The sequence below is a fragment of the Pteropus vampyrus genome, unplaced genomic scaffold, assembly GCF_000151845.1.
Source record: "Pteropus vampyrus isolate Shadow unplaced genomic scaffold, Pvam_2.0 Scaffold361, whole genome shotgun sequence".
Taxonomy (NCBI): domain Eukaryota; kingdom Metazoa; phylum Chordata; class Mammalia; order Chiroptera; family Pteropodidae; genus Pteropus; species Pteropus vampyrus.
In genome coordinates, this window is record NW_011889142.1 from 702,208 (window position 1) to 707,996 (window position 5,789).

Consider the following 5,789-nt stretch of genomic DNA (forward strand, 5'->3'; position numbering starts at 1 on the left):
AAGACCTCCCGACTCAAGTCCCCGCTAAATACCTGTCTTTCCGACCTCAGACTTCTGCTGTTCCTGTGGCATCGGCGCCAGCATGTGAACTAAATGTTGTGTTTTCACAGCTGATGAGTCTACTAATGACGTCTTTGTCATTACCACATCTGAAAAGTCCACTAAACTCCCTGCGTGAACCAACTCGAAGCCTAGATGACCTGTTAAAACACCGGCTCAGTTCCTGGGGGGGGTGTGATGAAAAAAAACTGTCACTAATACTTGGACTATTTCGCTTGTCTTTTTTTTCCCCTTTGCATATGCCTGTACTGTTGCTGTGAACTGTCTTGAATGAGCTCAACCGGTGACTAAAAGTGCCACCTCCACGGTGGTGAAGGCACTCACCACTCAGGTGAGCTCGCAGAGCAGGGGGTGCGTGAGACTGTAAGAGCCGGTGACGAGGGGCGGAGTGTGGGGGACACTGTCCCACGGTGAGACTGCTGCTGGACCCGGAGCTGGAACCCGCCAGAGTGGAGGCTGCTCCTTACAACGTCCCCGGATGAAACTGGCCATAACGGATGCGCACTGTGACATCCACCAGCGGCCCTCCCTCGCCTGCCGCTACACGCTGCTTCCTGGAACAGGACGCTGTCCTGACCCGCCCAAGCAGGCCAAGTAACGTCCTGCACCCCGCAGCACTCAGCGGCTGGTGCCCGTGACTGTCGCCATCCCTCTTACCCTACGTCATTCTCTGGCGCCTGTCAAGCGACACGGAGGACATCCAGTTCATCCTGCAGCCACGCAAGGCACACTTCGTATGAGACTTTCCTTTAATGACCTCTGTCAATGGCCGGACTGCAGTGGCCTGCCCCTTTCGTGGCCCTTCTCTGTCCTCTGCTTACAGACTTTCAGCCTGGGGCTTTTCCGCGGGTCCCCATGTAGTCACGGTACGCATACTAGGGACAGTCACCCATTCACACAGCTCAGGGGCGAGCCCAGGGCTGTGCAAGCAGCACGAGGTGTCACTTCCCCAGCTTCCTGTCTCCACACTCTCCCCAGTATTTTCTGGTTACCTGGCACTCCTATTTTTGGTCCTCGGTGATCAGTACGGTCCCTGGAGCCAAGTAGCGGAATGAGAGCGAAAACACGGAGGGTTGGCCTCGCCATCTTAGGACCGCAGTTCCTCGGATCGGAATGGAAACTTCCACTATCTCAGAATTTAGGGTCCTCTGGGCACCGTGTTCTTCTTGTCCTAATGACCTCTACTGGCAGCTTGGGATTGTCTTGAGGGCTGGGGTACGAGAAGATTGAACAGACGAAACGATCAGGAGGTTCACCCCAGCCTGACTTTACGAGTTCTCCTCCCACGGTTCAAATGAGAACTAGGTGCCATCTCCTGGATGTCCCCCAGTGCAGGCCAATGCTGACACCCACGGATTTAGTCCAGCCGGGGAGATGCCGAAGAAAGATTATGTACTCACGATGGATACAACGTCACGTGTCACCACTCCTTCCCATTCCACTCGGTGTTATTTACTTTTCAGTCTTCCAACAGCTGTGTAGGTTTCACAGCTGTAAGTAATGGGAGAGGACAGGTGGAGGTGACTTGCTTCTTACCAGGAAATAAAACAGTCAGACTTAAAGTTCTTACATTTTTTCTACTTTTACAGATCCTATATTTAAAGGTTTGCTGTAGACAGCATTCAGTTGGTTACTGTGCTTCGTTTTATCCATTTGAAAAATCTCTCTTAATTCATGGGTTTAAGACCATTTACATTTAATGCATGTATCGAAAAGTTGCTGTGTGGATCTGTATTTTACTATTTCTTTGTCTACAGTGCTGTTGTGTTTATTGGAATACATTTCAGTATTCCATTTTAATATATCATTAGGTATCTGGGAATTTCTTTGTATAGTTTTCATAGTGGCTACCCTTCAGATTAAAACGCACGTGTGTAGTTTACAATCTTCTTAGTTTGAATATTTTTTAATGGGAGTCTTTAGGATTTCATACACATAGCATCATGTCATCTGGGAAGAGTGATAGTTTCCCTCTTCCTTTCCCATTTGGATGCTTTTTATTTCTATTTCTGGTACGAATCCTGTGGCTAGGATTTCCTATACTATGTTGAGTAAAAGCGGTCAGAGACCCTTCTCCTTTACATTAGACTCACATGCATTCCAACCACAGCCAAGGAAAACTCCTCCGAAAATATTACTTTTGCTTTGACTCCTAATATAAAAGAACAAAATATGCTGCTGAATTTGTACAGATATTTGACATTTTGAAATTTCTTTTATCCCTGACATTCCAAGTTTCCCTTTGGGATCATTTCTCTTCTGTTATAACTTTCTTCAATATTTTTAGAGGTTTGCTGACTGCAAATTCTCTTCGTCTTCCTTTACCTCAAAATATTTTTATTGTAATAGCTATGTATAGTCCCAGACAGGAACTAGAGTAACAGGGGGAATCGCTTTATAAATTGCATAAATGCCAAAAATAAATAAATAAATAAAAGAATAAAAGATCAAGAATATAACTAATCAAATGGCAATAACTAAATATCTATCAATAATCACTTTAAGTGAAAAAGGATTAAATGTTCCAATCAAAAGATAGGTTGGCTGGATGGATAAGAAAACAAGACCCTTCCATATGCTGCCTACAAGAGACCCACTTGATCGAAAGACACACACAGACTGAAAGGGATGGAAAAGACGTTCGTGAAAATGGAAATGAAAAAAAATCTGGTGTAGCAAAACTTATACTAGACAAAACAGACTTTAAAACAAAGGCTATAAGAAGAGTCAAAGAAGGACCCAGTGATCCCACTTCTGGGTGTTTATCTGAAGAAACCCAAAGCACTACTTCAAAGGGACATGTGAATCCATATGTCCATTGCAGCATTATTCACAACGGCCAAGATAAGGAGGCAACCTGGGTGTCCATCAGTTTATGAATGGATAAAGAAGAGGTGGTGCATATACACGATGGAATAGTAGTCCTAAAAAGAATGAAATCTTGCCATCTGCAACAACATGGATGGACCTGGAGGGTATTGTGCCGAGTGGAGTAACTCAAAGACAAATGTCATATGATTTCACTTACAAGTGGAGTCTAAAGAAGAAAATAAACAAACGAACAGAACAGAAACAAACTTATAGATACAGAGAACATTTTAAGGATTACTAGATAGGAGGGGGGTGGGGAGTGGGTGAAAAGAAGGGATTAAGAAGTAGGAACTGGCAGCTACGAAATAGTCACGGGGACGTAAAGTACAGCATAGGGAATACAGTCGATAACACTGTAATAACCATGTACGGTGCCAGGTGGCTACTAGGTTTATTGGGGTGATCACTTCATAAATCATATAAATGTCTAATCACTATGCTGTACATCTGCAAATAAAACAAATATTGTATGCCAACTATTGCTGACAAATTAAACAGTTATTGTTAAAAAATCTTTATTTACTTTCCTTCCTAAAGGATGTTTTTGCCGGAAATAAAATTCCTGCCTGACTTTTCTTTTTTTTTAAGCACTGCAAAAATGTTCTTCTACGGTCTTCTGGTTTCCATGGTCTCTGATAAGGGAATCCAGTTTTTCAAAGTTTTGCTATGTGTAACACATCATTTTTCACTATCTTATTTCAAGATTTGATCTTTGGTTTTCATCAGTTTAATTATATGTATGGATGGGTTTTGGGTTTGTTTTTTTTTTAAAAAGCTTATTCTGTTTGGAGTATCCTATGCTTTGTGAATCTGTATTCAGGTCTTTCGATAACCTTGTTAAGCTTTTAGTAATTATTTTTAAAATATTTTTTATGCACCACCCCATTTCGACTCTCCTTCTGGACTCCGATGACACAAATTTTAGAATGAAAAGCGTTGTTCCACAGGTCCCTGAATCTCTCTTCACTTTTTTTTCCAATGTTTCTCTCTCTGTTCTTCAGGCTGAATAACTGCTGTTGGTCTTTCTTCAATTTCGCTGATTGTTTTGACTCTCTCATCTCAGTTCTGCTACTGAGACATCATGTGAGTAATTTATTTGCTTATTGTAATTTTAAGTTCTAAAATCCCTCTGTGGTTGTTTTTTATTACTTGTATTTTTCTACTGAGAAACTCTGCCTGTCCATATTGAGCTTTTGTAATCTTTGCTTTCAAGTGAAAATTGGGAAGCAGGCAATTGCGAATTGCCTATCACATATTAGCATCTTGTAGTAGATAAACTTATAAATACACTTCAAATTTTTTAGAAGTATATTCTCCGATAATTTTTCAATGTGGCAGAAAGCATGTTTATCAACAGATCAAAATATGTTCTGTTTCTCTGTAATAAATTAAAAAGCCAAAAGAAGATAACTTAAACTTATACTTAGCATTTAAAGTTTATTTTATTTGGGAATTGTCTAGATATTCAATAAATATTCATTATTTAGTGTAACTTAGTATGAACTCTGATCTCATTTATTTATTTAAATTGCTTATTTTTTAACAATTATGTTTGGATTAGACATTAAACAGTGAATCATTATCTTTTCTTTGCTGACAAATTTTGATGATGTGCCTGCTTTTATTAAACCACAAAACTGAAACTACCTTTTATTTATTAAAGATTATCCCAGATCATGTAAACTTAAGAAACATTTGGCTTAGTTTCTATATTATTAAGAGTATACTTGATTTTCTTAAGTCAATGAAATACAGCTCTTTACAATTTAATTTTGGCAATACGATTCAGAGGTAGAAAAATCTCACATACCTATAACATATATATACACAGACATACAGTCAGACAAATAGAGATCTTATAGTTTTGTTTTAAAAATTTTAGCCATGTCTCAGGTACAAAACTCAAAGGAATAGCTGGATCCAAATCGTGTTTTTCTGGCAGACAGATTAGGTCAAATGACCTGCTCAAATGACCAGTCTTTTACTAAAGGTTTTTTTATTTGCATGCTGTAAGGATCCTTTTAGAGCTGTTTCTTCAGGCACTTTGTCATTTAGAAGCTTCTGCATATCACTGTCTCTGAGAGGTTTGCCCCTCAAAGCGGACTTATTAAGATAAAAGTTCCTCAAAATGGCCACTCTGATTCTAAAGTTCAGTAATTTTACCACAGAGACACATGGTCTTGTCCAAAAACCAGGTGGAACCCGTACTGGCCTTCAGATTCCCCGATTCATCCTAACTGCGATGGGTCTGTTTTCCAAGACACAGGGAATGACGTATTTTCATTCCTTTTGAACAGAATAGGGTGACTTACCCAGAAGCTCTAATAAACAAAAGCAGAACTGAAATCAAGTGGACACCATAAAGCTGGAGAGCTCGGCAGGCAGAGAGCAGAGATCGGATCCTGAGAGACTGCCACGCACACTCCGGGGTCGGCCCAAAGGGTAAGCTCTGTGCTCAGCAACATCTGGTCGCTCCCGGGTCTCACGGTCACTGGATGGGTCTTCGCTGGATTCCATTTCTGACACCATTAACTGTCAAATGTTCACAAACGACAGAAATAGAACCAGTAAGTCACCAAAGGAGTAATCAGTAAAGTTTTATTGTGCACGCGCCGAGCACACAGCTTCCAAACTGGGGGCACCGGGACGGAAACACGGCGTGAAACTCGGGGGGCGTAACGGATGGAACTGCTCCTTCTGTTTCCTCTTCCCGGAAGCTGGTTCTAATCAGAACTTCCACTGGTTTCCCTGCATCGACCTTGGGAAACAGCTCAAGCTCTGCTCATGATTTCCACAGGTACGAGCGAGAAACGACCCAGATCAAGTTAGTCTTGAACGATAAGCTAAACGAAGCTTTG

General features: G+C 41.3%; 1 long non-coding RNA gene across 2 annotated transcripts in view; it reads left to right on the plus strand.

Annotated features, from left to right (window-relative positions):
• Window positions 1–5,354, plus strand: part of LOC105305068 — a 64,390-nt gene extending 59,036 nt beyond the window's left edge. Inside the window, exons 7-8 of one of the 2 annotated variants that reach the window (XR_002777079.1) lie at window positions 3,933–4,014; window positions 5,229–5,354. This is a non-coding gene — a long non-coding RNA (uncharacterized LOC105305068). Of the gene's footprint in view, window positions 1–3,932 lie in introns of both variants that reach the window. The other variant, XR_002777078.1, reaches the window with a different exon arrangement.
• The last annotated feature ends 435 nt before the right edge of the window (window positions 5,355–5,789 follow it).